This window comes from Lemur catta, chromosome 6 (genome assembly GCF_020740605.2).
Source record: "Lemur catta isolate mLemCat1 chromosome 6, mLemCat1.pri, whole genome shotgun sequence".
NCBI classification, from domain to species: domain Eukaryota; kingdom Metazoa; phylum Chordata; class Mammalia; order Primates; family Lemuridae; genus Lemur; species Lemur catta.
Genome location: NC_059133.1, coordinates 22922338 through 22936648, shown reverse-complemented (window position 1 = coordinate 22936648; position 14311 = coordinate 22922338). Strand labels below are relative to the sequence as shown.

Here is a 14311-nt window from a genome sequence, read left to right as displayed (position 1 = left end):
CAAAGCGAGACTCTGTCTCAAAAAAAAAAAAAAAAAAAAAAAAAGAAAAAGAAAAAAAAAAGACTACTATCCCATTTTTACACATGAGGATATATGCTCAAAGAAGTTCCCTGACCCAAGTCAAACAAATGATAAATGACAAAACTGAGAGTTAAAATTAGAGTCACCATTAACTTTTTCCTCCACATTATAACATCTTTGAAATCACGATATATCTCAAAATTAATGGGATGTCAAAATGTAATTGACAACATTTCTTTCTTTCTTAGAGGTACATACATAAATTAATGGTACAATTCACAAGAGTCTTGGCTATGATGAAACAAGATACTTATTGCCAAATCAACTCTAGAATTTCCATTTGATCCTTTTCTACAGATTCCAATTCTCTAGTGAAATTCTCCACCCCAGCACCTATTTTATGAACAGATTAGTTATAGTATTGTAAAGCTCCTGTCTGTAATTCCAAAGTCTTCATCATCTGTGCATTTCTATTGTTGATTTTCTTCTCTTGCTCTTATTGTATATCTAATAATGTTTTACAGAATGCCAGACACTGCATGTGAATGACTGTAAGTAAATGTGTATGAAAAAAATGTAGAGGCTCTGGATAATGTTACCTTCCTCCAGTGAAGAATAAATTTTTTTTCTAGCAGGCATAGTCAGAATATATCCATTCAATCCAACCAGGGACTGACCACTTAATAGAGGATTTAAGACGCTATAATGATCAGCCTACTTCTGGGTAGACTCCACTCCTGTGGTGTGGTCCTTCAACTGTAAACCTACTACCAGAACAACAATAAAAAACTATTGAGACGTCCACTTATGCCTTGCTCAGTTTTTATTCTCTTACCCAAATAGCTTAAGAGCTGGAAAATGCCTCAAGAGGAAACCCAGCACAGAATGTGTCTGTCCCTCTTCTCTTCTAAATCTTGACTCCTCAAGTTTTGACTGACTCAGAAGCTCTATAATGCCTTCAAAATGATTTTTTTTTTTTTTTGAGACAGTCTTATTCTGTTGCCCGGGCTAGAGTACCATGGCGTCAGCCTTGCTCACAGCAACCTCATAGACTCCTGGGCTCAGGCAATCCTCCTGCCTCAGCCTCCTGAGTAGCTGGGACTACACAATCACAAAGACGTGGAATCAACCTAAATGTCCATCAATTCATGAGTGGATTAACAAAACATGGTGTATATATACACTACGGAGTACTACTCAGCCATAAAAAGAAATGAATTTATGTTCTTTGCAGCAATTTGGATGGAACTGGAGCCCAATATACTAAGTGAAGTATCTCAAGAATGGAAAAAAAACACATGTACCCTTTAATAATTTGGAACTAACTGATGGGAACACATGGACACAGAGAGAAGTAAAAGTCATTGCAAATCAAGAAGGGAGTAGCGGGAAGGTGGGAGGGTTAAAAACCTAGTAACAGGTACAATGAACAATATTCAGGTGATGGGCACACTAATAGCCCTGACTTAAGCACTACGAAAGCTATCCATGTAACAAAAACATTTGTAACCCCTTAATATTTTGAAATTAAAAAAAACCAAAGCATAACAGAAATGTCATTACAGAATTAATTCACATAACATAGTAATATTCTGTTCATAAGTCAACTATATATGGATTCAGTATCTATTAGAGAGTAGAGCTGAGCTACCCAAAACAGTAGCCAATAGCCAGCTAATGAGCACTTGAAAAGTGGTTAGTCCAAACTGAACTGTGCGCTGCAAATATAAAATGCATACTCTTTAAAGACTTAGCATAAAAAAAAAGAATGTAAAAATACCTCAATAATTGTAGTCAAATCAAATAAAAAGAAAGTAGAATGGTGGTTGCCAGGGGCTGGGGTGAGGACAGGAATAGGAAATTACTGTTTAATGGGTAGAGAGTTTCGGTGTTGTAAGATGAAAAGAGTTCTGGAGATGGACAGTGTTAATGGATGCACAACAGTATAAACTAAGTTAACACTGAACTGCACACTTAAAAATGGTTAATGTGGTAAATTTTATGTTACGTTTATTTTATCATGATTTTTTTAAAAAATGGAAGAAAAACTTTGTGGCTTAAAACTTAATAAACATTTATTATCTCTCAAAAAACTTAATTTTATATTAACATGTGGAAAAGTATTTTAGATATATTTAAGTAAAATATATTACTAAAATTAACTGCCTTTTAAAAAATTTTTTAAACATCTACAAAAATCTTAAAATTATGTGTGGGGTGCATGTTACATTTCTATTGAACAATGCTGATATAGAGCACCAAGTAGATCTTGATGGTTTTAAGTGGGTTTAAAAGAAATAGAACCACATAAACAAACTTTTCTTCATACAGTGCATTTGAACAATATATTAGAGGATGCTGTATATGTTTATAACTCAGAATAGTATGTATGGCACTTATTTTATCATCAAAGAGTGAAGAAAATTCTGGTCTATATTAAAATGACTTTATATATAATGTCTAAAAAAGACATTTTCTTATTCCTGACAGCAAGCATGAAAAAATATACTTCATTATAAAGCTAAACCCCACTATAAAATTTTCAAATAAAACCTCACTTTCAAAAAGGTCCTATTTTTATCTTCCATGGTATAACTAACATTTTAGTGAACAATGATTAGTAAACACAAATAGCATAGAATTATTAACACAGCCTAGATCATTATTAAAATATATCCCCAAGTGAAATAGTTTCCTTGACGTTTCTAATTATGTTTAAGCAGAATTATGTATATCAACTTTTTTCATTAACTGAGAACAAAAGCACATATAATGCTAAAATAAAAAAATCTTTTGCAAAGTAAAAATTACTATTTACGTTAGCTTTAAGGTTAATCTTTATTGTAATAGAGCAGTAGTAAATTACTAATTTCCTAACCTTAAACCCCCCACAAGTCTGGTTAAAATATTTTATCTAGTTTATTAAAAAAAATTATTTGAGATTGTCAGGATCTTTATGTTATCATTTCTATGACTATTAAGATAAGCTAACAATTTATGGTAATGTCTAAATTTTAAGTTTTATGTTTAATTTTTGCCACTGACGGAACTATCTTCACCTTAGAAATAAGCATACTATAATTAAAAATGAATTCTAAAGAAAAATTCCAAATAGTTTTGTCTTAATATTTTAAAGACTTAACTATATACTAAACTATTATAATGTTCACATTTCAGCATAAATGTCACTCTTCAGAGGGCCCTTTCTTGACCCTCTCTATTTTTTTAGCCTTAGTTTTTATTCACACTTATCACATAAATATATACATACATATTCCATATGTATATACACACTTCTATATATATAAACATATTTTTCATACATGTATATGTGTGTGTATATATACATATTATAAAACAACTTTTACACTTTACTAGATGTCAAAAACATCTCTAGCTGTTTGTTAAAACTAGATTAAATTTAAAAAGGTAAAAGGGCAGTAAAAGATACAGAACAACAGCATACCACTCTCTATACATACATAAAGACAGCTGAAAATGCTCAAAATTAGTTCTAACTACAAATGTGTAAAAGGAACTTGCAAATGTAATGCATTCTTACTTTATCTTGGGCTAAATTTGTTCTGGGATTACCTGCTATACAAGTAATGAATATTTTCATGATTCTTTGATCCTGAAAAGGTAACCACTCTATTTACTTAAAAAGAATACAGATAACCATTCTGTAATGCCAACTCAGTTTGCCTTAGGAATTGAAAGAACATGCACACAATACACTGTTTTTAAAAAAGGTAACAGTCATAAATACTCCCAAACTAGACCCTCTCCTATGAGTCTTTACTTGCAAAAATGGTGTTGTATTGTGGTCTTCTTGGTACTTCCAATAAGAAACTCTTTGGATACAAATGTACTTATAGTCAAACTACTCTAATATTAAAGGACTGGGGTGGCCAATGGTTATGTCTTTGAAATATTCTTAAAATAATTTTTTGTTAATAATTGCAAAAACAAAATAAAGAAAAGGGCTAAAGATTGTTTTTTCAAGTGTCTAGATGATTGTTCTTTAGATAAGCAAAATTTACAGGTAGAAAAAATTGAGCATTCTGAATTAAAGATTAAAATCAAACATTGAAATGGCAAACTGTTTTTTCACTTAATCTTGCTGCTGTCAATCTTTCTGAAATACCAATATGAGACAAAGATAGATTTATTATAACATTTTCTACGATAACTTTGGCTTTAAATGAAAACTGCTGTAAATGAGGTGAACTCATTAAGTGGTAAGTAGATGTTCTATTATTTTTCCCACAATGATTAAACCATGATAAATACTGAACATTCTCTAGGACACTTTAAGCTAATCATACAGAATGAGGAATAGAGCCAAGGTTTAAAATTTAAGTTTTTTTCACTAGAGACACAATTTTGTTACTTGCATAAAACATAAAACAAAGTGATTGTACAAAACACTGACAGACCACTAAATTAAAATTTCAGTCATGTTCACAGATTTCTTCAACAAACACCTAAAAATCTTAATCTTTTATGTGTTCAATTATGAGACTGCTTTTTTTCCTTTGATAGTACATAAATAGTGAAACACACAAAGCAGGGGAAAAAAATACCAAGGTTTTCCCCCTATTCATAACACCAAATGAGAAAGACAATCAGTATAAGATTACTGTGACACTTGAGATGCAAAATGTCAGAGAAGGAAGCTGTAAGGGTTGGTGCCTCCACCAAAAACCAACTGGAAAAATGACCAGAATCAACTATCTTGGAACTCTGGAACCTAACTGGACATTTAAAACAACCAGGAGAGTTCTTGATAAAGGGAAAGGCTGCTGACCTTGAGAGAACCAAATGTGCAAACCAGCAGCTACCATTCCCCATTCCTCAGCCTTGCTGCAGCAGTGGAGAACAGCAACCAGCATTCCTGGAGCAACTGGTTAGTACCAGAGCAGGCAGTGGGGAACTTTGTCCCCCAGAAATTTGGGGTTGCATATTTTGGTCACTCTGGCAGACCACTGAGAAACAGGCACAGATACAGATGCTTGCCTTTATTTAGGCCCACTGGTATTGCAGGGAGGGAGTGAGGGGCCTATCCACATCTACTGAAAGATTTTAAAAGACAACACCTTTTTCTTTAAGCCAGATATCTTATTATCCTTTGTGAGGTCACTGGCTGACTCCAGAGATAATGGAATAGAAACTTCAGTGATCACACATAACAAGGAATACACAGTTTGCAAAAATTGTTTGGGAAAGTCATGAATGGATGGCAATAGCCCTAAACCAGCAACAAACACCTGAGGAGTGGCAGAATTCCACAGTTACCACATTATAATACTCAAAATGTCAAGGTCTCAACAAATAACTACAAAGCACATAAACAGGAAAGCATGGCCCATTAACAAGAAAAAAAGCATTTGATAAAAAACATTCCTGAAAAAGCCCAGAATTTGAAATTACTAGTCAAAAACTTTATATCAACTGTCCTAAACATGCTCAAAGAGCTAAAGGAAATCACAAATAAAGTACTAAAGGAAATCAGGAAAACAATGTGTGAACAAAATGAGAATATCAATAAATAGACAGAAATCATAAAAAGGACCCAAGCAAAAATTCCAGAGCTGAAAAGTAAAGAAAACATTAAATGAAAAATTTAGAAAAGCACAACAGCAGATTTGAGCAGGCAGAAAAAATGATTAGCAAATTTGAAGATAAGGTGATAGAAATTATCCAGTCTGAAGAACAGAAACAAAAAAGAATACAGAAAAATGAATAGAGGGACCTATGGGGCACCATGAAGTGTAACAACATACACATCACAGGTATCCCAGAAGAGAAGGCAAAGAAAAGGGACAAAAAAATGAAGAAATGATGGCCAAAAACTTCCCAAATCTGAAGACTTGAATATATACATCCAAGAATCTCAGCGAAATCCAAGAATAAATTCAAAGAGATCCACACTGAGGTACACTATATTGAATGCATAGAAACCCAACATAATCTTGAAAGCAGCAAGAGAAAAGCAACTTGACATACATAAGAGCTCCTCAGTAAGATTAACAGCTGAAGTGTCATCAGAAACTATGGAGACCAGGCAGCAGTAGGAATGGCATATTTAAAGTCTAGAAAGAAACAAAAAGTCACCCAAGAATTCTATAGCTAACAAAACTATCCTTCAAGAATGTAGGAGAAATTAAGACATTTCAAGATAAAGAAAAGCTAAGAAAGTTTGTTACCAGTAGACCTGCCCTGCAAGAAGATAAAGGAAGACTTTCAGGCTGAAATGAAAGGACATAAGAACAAACACTGTTAGGGATACTTACATGGATAGTTACACAAGATGGCATTATGGTACTCTTGGTTTTAACTCTTCTTTTTTATTTTCCTATATGATTTAAAAGGCAAATGCATAAAAAATTATAAATCTGTCAATAGATACACAATGTATAAAGAGGTAATCTGTGGCAATAACAATGTAAAGAGGAAGAAATGAGACATATAGGAGCAATGTTTACATACCATTGAACCAAGTATTATTCAAACCAAGTTGTTATTAAATATTTTTTAAGATGTTAATTGTAATCCCCTAGGTAACCACTAAAAAACTAACTAGACAATGTTACAGAAAAGGAAAAAAGAGAAGAGAATCAAAATGCTACACTACAAAAAAATCTGCTAAATGCAAAAAAAAAAAAAAAACAAAACCAAACAAGGTAATAATGAAGAAACTGAGTAAGAAGCAAATAAGGCATACAATAGCCAAATGGATAAAATAAGTTCTTCCTTATCAGTAGTTACTTTAAATGTAAATCGATTAAATTCTTCAATTAAAAGGCAGAGTCTGGTAGACTTGATTTTAAAAAACCCAATCCACCTACATGCTGTCTACAAAAGACACACTTTAGATACAAAGATATGGAAAGACTGAAGGTAAAAGGTTCGAAAAAAGATATTCCATGCAATTAGTAACTGAAAAAGAGCTGGGGTTGCTATGTTTTTTTCCCAAATAGACTAAAATCATCAAAAAAGATAACAAGAGACAAAGAATGGTGTTATATATTGATGAAAGGTTCAATACATTAAAACACAACAATTACAAACATATACACACCTAACAACAGAGAATTAAAATATATTAAGAAAAAACTAACAAAATTGAAAAGAGACACAGACAATCTAACAATAATAAAGACTTCAATACCAATTCCAATACTGGATAGGCGAACAAGATAGAAGATCAATAAAGAAACAGAGAACTTGAACAAAACTATATACTTAGTGTAGCAGACATATCAGACATTCACAGAACACTCCACTTAACAACAGCAGAATGTACATTCTTCTCAAGTACACATGGAACATTCTCCAGGACAGACCATAAGCAGGGCCACAAAAACAAGTCTTAATAAGTTTTAAAAAACTGAAATTATATAAAGCATCTTTTCCAATTACAATGGAATGAAACTAAAAATCAACAATGAAGCAAAACTGGAAAAATCACAAATATGTGGAAATTAAGTAACATACTCTTGAAAAACCAATGAATCAAAGAAGAAACCACAACAGATATCAGAAAACATCTTGAGACAAATGAAAACAAAAACCCAACATATCAAAACTTAACATGATGTATGCTGCTAAAGCAGTACTATGAGGAAATCTACACTTGCAAAACCCTACATTAAAAGATCTCAAATCAATAACCTAACTGTATACTTAACAAAGTTAGAAAAAGAAGAGCAAATTAACCTCAAATCAACCAGAAAGGAGGAAATAATAAAGACCACAGGGGAGATAAAATAGAGAACAGAAAAAGAATAGAGAAAAATCAATGAAACCAAAAGTTGATTCTTTGAATAGATCAAGAAAAATCAATAAACCTTTAGTTAGACTAAGAAAAAAAGTGATTAGACTCAAATGACTAAAATCAGAAAGTAGAGACATTAACACAAATAATACAGAAATAAAAAGGATTATAAAAGAATGCTATAAACAACTGTACACCAACAAATTGATGACCTAACGAAATGGACAAACTCCTAGAAATATACAAACTATTAATACCAAAACTGACTCAAGAAACAGACAATCTAAAAAAAACTAACAAATAAAGAGAATGAATTAGTATAAAGCACTTCCAACAACAACAAAAAAGTCCAGGACCAGATGACTTCACTGGTGAAGTCTACCAATCATTTATTTTAAAGAATTAACAACAATCCTTTTCAAACTATTCTAAAAAACTGAAGAGGGAGGAAATACTATAAGGCCAGTGTTACCCCAATACCAAGTGAGACAAAGACACTACAAGAAAAGAAAACTACAGGCTAATATCCTTTATAAATACAGATGAAAAAGTCCTTCAGAAATACTAACAAACTGAATTCAGCAGCATATTCACACCACGATGCAGAGCAAGATGGTCAAATAGACCATCGAACCCCAGCAGGAACACGAAATTGAACAACTACCCACACAAGACAGCACCCTCATAAGAACCAAAAAACAAAAATTAGGTGAGAGATCACAGTACCTGGTTTTAAAATAACAAGGAAAGAGGCATTGAAGAGGGTAAGGACAGTCTTATATTGCCTATATCATCCTTCCCCTAATTCCAGGGAACACAGGGCAGAGAGAGAAATCTGTGTGCTTTGAGAGATGAAGTGAAGTGAGTGTGGACTTTGAATCGGAACTAAGTGCTGCCCTGTCACAGCAGAACATGACACGGGGAAGAATTCCACCAGTGGCCAGCCATAGAGTGAGCATTTTTTTTTCAACTTTTTAAATTTTTTATTTTTTTGAAACAGGGTCTTGCTCTGTCACCTGGGCTAGTGGTAGGTGGTGTCATCACAGCTCACTGCAATCAATCATAAGCTCCTGGGCTAGAGCCATCTGCCTGCCTCAGCCTCCCAAGTAACTGGGACTATAGGCACACGCCACCATGCCTGGCTAATTTTTCTATTTTTTGTAGAGACTGGATCTTGCTTTTGCTCAGGCTGGTCTGCAAGTCCTGGCCTCAAGGTGATCCTCCTGCCTTGGCCTCCCATAGTGCTACTAGGATTACAGGTAGAAGTGAGCACTTAGATAAGCCCTGGGCCAGGGGAATCCTCCACACCAGCGAAAGGACACTGAGTTCTGGCTGGTGTATCTGCTGACTGAAGTGGCCTGGGGCAGTCAGGCAACAGCAACTGCAGTCTTTGGGCAAGCCCTGATGCTGCATAGGTCTTGGAGACAATGGACTTGGGGTATGACCCAGTGAAACAGCAGCTGCAGCAGCCACGGGAGTGCCTGCATCACCTCTCCCCCAACTCCAGGCAGTGCAGTTCAGGGAGAGACTTCTGCTTGGGGGAAGGAAGAGGGAAGAGTACAGAGGACTTTGTTTTGCAACCTGGATACCAACTCAGCCGCAGTAAGATAAAGCACCAGGCAGATTCCTGAAGCCCCTGATTCTGGGCCTTTGCTCCTGGACAGTGTTTCTAGACCCAACCCAGGCTGGAAAGGAATCCACTACCCTGGCAGAATGAACTTAGTCCCAGAGGGATTCACCATCTGCTGACTAAACTATCCTTGTGCGAGCTGCAGTACTGTGCTGGTCTGAGAGGTCATGGAATTCAGGTGTGACCCAATGCAGTGCCAGCTGTGGTGGCCATGGGAATGCCTCTGTGTCACCCATCCCCCAACTCTAGGTATCCCAGCACAGAGGTACTCCTTCTGCTTGGGGGAAAATGAGGGAAGGAGGTAAGAAATTTTGCCTTGGAACCCAGGGAATTCCCCCTTATCTTCCCTAAGGCCACCAAGACTGTGTATCTAGGAGTCTGCAAGAGTCACAGGAGTCCTGGGCTTAGAGCACCCCCAGTGCTACAATGGCTGCAATGACCACAGGCTTAGGTAACACTCAATTCCCTTTGAATTCTTGGAAAACCTTCACAAAGGATGGGTACATACAAGCCCAGATTACAAAAACTGGAATAAATACCTAACACTTCAGTGCTCAGACAAGAACAAATATTCACAACTCAAGAACATCCAGGAAAAAAACAAGACCTCACCAAATGTATAAAATAAGGTACAAGTGTGACCAATCCGAGAGTGAAAAAGACATGTGACCTCTTGGGGAATTCAAAATAGCTGTCTTGAGGAAGCTCGACAAACTTCAGGGTAACATACAGAAGGAATTCAGAATTCTATTAGAGAAATTTAACAAAGAGATTGTAGTAATTTTAAGAACTCAAACAAATTCTGGAGCTGAAAAATTCAATTGAGAAAATGAAAAAAAAAATTCAGAGTCTCTGAATAGCAGAATTGATCAAGGCAGAAGAAAGAATTAGTGAGCTTGAAGATAGGCTGTATGAAAATATACAGACGAGAAAAAAGAAGAAAAAAAAGAATGAAATATGCCTACAAGATCTAGAAAATAGCCTCAAAAGAACAAATTCAAGAGTACTGGCCTTAAAGAGGATGCAGAGAAAGACTGAGGTAGAAAGTTTATTCAAAGAAATAATATCAGAAAACTTTCCAAACCTAGAAAGATATGAATATCCAGGTACAATAAGGTCAAAGAACACCAAGTAGATTAGACCCAAATAAGACGATCTCAAGGTATACAATAATCAAATTTTCACAGATCAAGGACAAAGAAAGGAGCCTAAAAGTGAGAGAAAAGCAGCAAATATAATAACATATAACAAAGCTGCATCTGGCAGACTTCTTAGCCTCCTTATAGGCCTGAAGGGAATGGGATGACATATTCAAAATGCTGAAGGGTACGGGGAAGACTTGCAACCCATAATATTATATCTAGCAAGTTATCCTTTGACCATGAAGGAGAAACAGACTTGCCCAGATAAACAAAAGCTTAGGGATTTCATTAATACCATTAGTCTGGGCAAAGACTTCTTGGGTAAGACCTCAAAAGCACAGGCAGCCAAAGCAAAAATGGGCAAATGGGATCATCAACCTAAAAAGCTCCCACACAGCAAAGGAAATAATCAACAAAGTGAAGCAACAACCCACAGAATGGGAGAAAATATTTGCAAACTACCCATCTGACAAGGGATTAATAACCAGAATATATAAAAAGCACAAACAACTCAACAGCAAAAAACCCAAATAATCTGATTTAAAAATAGCTAAAAGATCTGAATAGGTATTACTCAAAAGACAACATGTAGATGGCCAACAGGTATATGAAAAAATGCTCAACATCATTAATGATCAGAGAAATGCAAATCAAAATTACAATGAGATATCATTTCACCCCAGTTAAAATGGCTTTTATCAAAAAGGCAATAATGAATGCTGACAAGAATGTGGAGAAAGAACTTCCATACACTGTTGGTAGTAATGTAAATTAGTATGTCACTATGGAAAATAGTATGAAGGTTACTCAAAAAACTAAAAATAGAACTACTTTATGATTCAGCAATTCCACTGCCAGGTATATATCCAAAAGAAAGGAAGTCAGTATATCAAAGAGATATCTATAGTCCCATGTTTACTGCAGCACTATTCACAATAGCCAATATATGGAATCAACCTAAGCATCCACCAATGAATGGATAAATAAAATGTGGCATATACATACAATGGAATACTATTCTGCCATAAAAAGTAACCAAGTTCTGACATGCTACAACCTGGATAAATCTTGAGAACATTGTGCTGTTAACTAAGTTGGACACAAAAGGACAAATATTGTATGATTCTGCTTATATAAAATATCTAGAATAGGCAAATTCATAGAGACAGAACGTAGAATAGAGGTTACCAGAGGACTAAGGAGAGGGGAAACTGGGGAGTTCTTATCTAATTGGGCACAACATTTTTGTCTGGGATGAGGAAAAAGTTCTGAAATAGTAGTAATGGTTACACATTTTGATTGTAATTAATGTCACCAAATTCTATGTTTTAAAATAATTAAAATGGTAAATTTTGTTAGGTATATTTTACCAAAGTAATAATTTTTTTAACTATTGTGTAAGCAGGCATTTCTATCAGTTTTTCGTAAAGCCTAAACATGGCCAATACTTCATTTGAGGAGAACTTTACAGAAAGAATTGGCTAAATAATTTCAATGTGAATAGTCAACTTACACCAATTATGTTGAACACAACAGAGTAAATATTAGGATTACCACTTATGGTTAATGACGTAGAAAGCTCGCAAAACACTGTTGTTCCCAACTTAAGAATAAGCCAGACAGACTATAAAATCATAGTTTTTTAAACTCAGAAAGCTCAGGATATAAACAAACATAAATGAACTAAATTCTAGAGGGAGAAGCCATTTCTGGAAAAGAAAACAGGGCTAGGGTCATGCTGAAAGGAGAAGTGAATCTGCTTTAAGAGGGGAAACTAGCCCAACTTCTAACAAACCTTCAAAGGGTAGGTACATAGGGGCTGGCAGGACAGATTAAAATCCTGAGCAGTCTCATTCACAAAGGATCCTTTCCAAGTATTGAAGCTGCATCAGGGGACTGGCAAGATGGGACCACAAAATGCTGGGGGTGGGACAGCAAAGCCAAGAGAAGCCCCTGTCCAAGTGACACAGGGCCTTCACTAAGTGTGAGGCCATACCCACCACAGGAAGGTAGCAGGGTATTAGTTCAGTTGCTTTCTCCAGAGGTGAGAAACGCCAGGGCTGGGGCTAGAGAGAGAAGATAATGTTCCAGCTGCTCAAAATGCCAACAGCTGGGCTGTGAAACAGGAGAGATCTCCCAGTTCAACAAACTGCTGGCTGGGCTATAAAGGATGGAGAGATTTCCTGAGTCTCACAGGTGCTCAGATCCCAAACCCTAATAAAAGGAATGTCCTGATTATGCCTTCAAAATATCTGATACCAGTGATAAACTAAATATAACTAAAGCTGCAACAAAGTCCCAACCCAAATCAGATTGACTCAGTCCCTAACACTAGTGGCCTGACAGCATACTGGACTATCCTTTTTCATACAATATCTGACATAAAATAAAAATTTGGAGACCAAGAAACAGAAAAATGTGACCCATAATCAAGAGCAGAGAGGAAATATGAAGTTTTTCACTGACAATATTTCAAATTATTGTTTTTATTTGGCTACTCAGGTAATTTTTTTTAGGTATTAGAGTTTATGGAGTAGTTTAATTGGCATAGGCACAGGTTTTTGGTAATGAATACCGTTTGTTTTTCCATATAAAGATATTATAAGGGGTATACAAAAATCCATACAATATAGGAAGCAGAAGAAAGCAATGCTACCACCTGGCCTACGACTATTAATAGTATGGTCAAAAAAATGCCAGATCTTTGTGTCAATGACATTCATACAATTATCTGTGGGATGTATCTCCTCAAGACACTAAAATGTTTTTTGAATAAAAAAGCATTTCAGGTCACATAAATTTTAGAAAGTGAAATCAAATAAAGCACAAAACTATACAACTTTGCCAAGACTTAATATACTAATGAGCACTATGATAATCTAAATATATAAACATATCTGGCCACAAAATATCACTGACACTTTTAACACTTTACAAAACCATTAATATTCCATAAAACATAGACAGATACATTCACATAAATCACATTAGGTCATACATGCTATGCTGCTTCATAGGCTTTTTTCCCATCAAGTTTCACACATCAGCTTTTTGCCTTCAGCTATGTCATGGATATCCATTCATGTAAATGAATATTATCATCATTTTAAGTGCATGTTTACTATTCCATTGTATGTCTGTACCATACAGCAGAAATGTTTTATGCTTCCTGTTTCATCACACAGAATATTAAAAAAGACACGGTGAGATTTTAAAAACTTAAATCTATCAAGAAAGGGAGAGATTTAATAAAATAAATTTTACTACTTCATCAAGGACATTCTTAAGTGACACTGTTTCTTTCCCTGTAAGTGTATATAGATAAAGAATGTCACTGACATAATTCAAAACACATAGCAGCCAGAACAAGCATATTAAATCATAAATAACATCATCTCTCTTCTTGAAAACCCTATAATGACTGGCATTTACTCAAGAGTTAAACCCAAACTCCTTTAAAGTGGCTTAGGAGGCCCTATATGACCTGTCTACCACTCTTCTTTTTAACCTCGTTTTCTACCATTCTGCTCCTACCCACTCCACTTTAGCACCACAGTCTCTGCCCTCTCTGCCTTTACACTTGTTCTTCCTCTGCCTGTAATGCATTTCTCTCAGATATGTTAATGGATCATTTCCTCACTTCCTTCTGGGTTCTACTCAAATATCACTTCCCTGGTCACCCTGTACAAAACAGTGAAAACCCTACATGCAGGTCATACTCTATCTCTCTTAATTGCT

At 35.2% G+C, this 14311-nt stretch overlaps 1 protein-coding gene across 3 annotated transcripts in view; it reads right to left on the bottom strand.

The window, feature by feature from the left end:
- Positions 1 to 14311, bottom strand: part of CDK17 (cyclin dependent kinase 17) — an 89800-nt gene that overhangs the window by 38726 nt on the left and 36763 nt on the right. Inside the window, exon 1 of one of the 3 annotated variants that reach the window (XM_045553187.1) lies at positions 6318 to 6386. The exons of the other annotated variants lie outside the window; for them this stretch is intronic. The gene's annotated coding sequence lies outside the window, so the exon portion shown is untranslated. Of the gene's footprint in view, positions 1 to 6317; positions 6387 to 14311 lie in introns of those variants that run through there. 3 annotated transcript variants of the gene reach the window in all.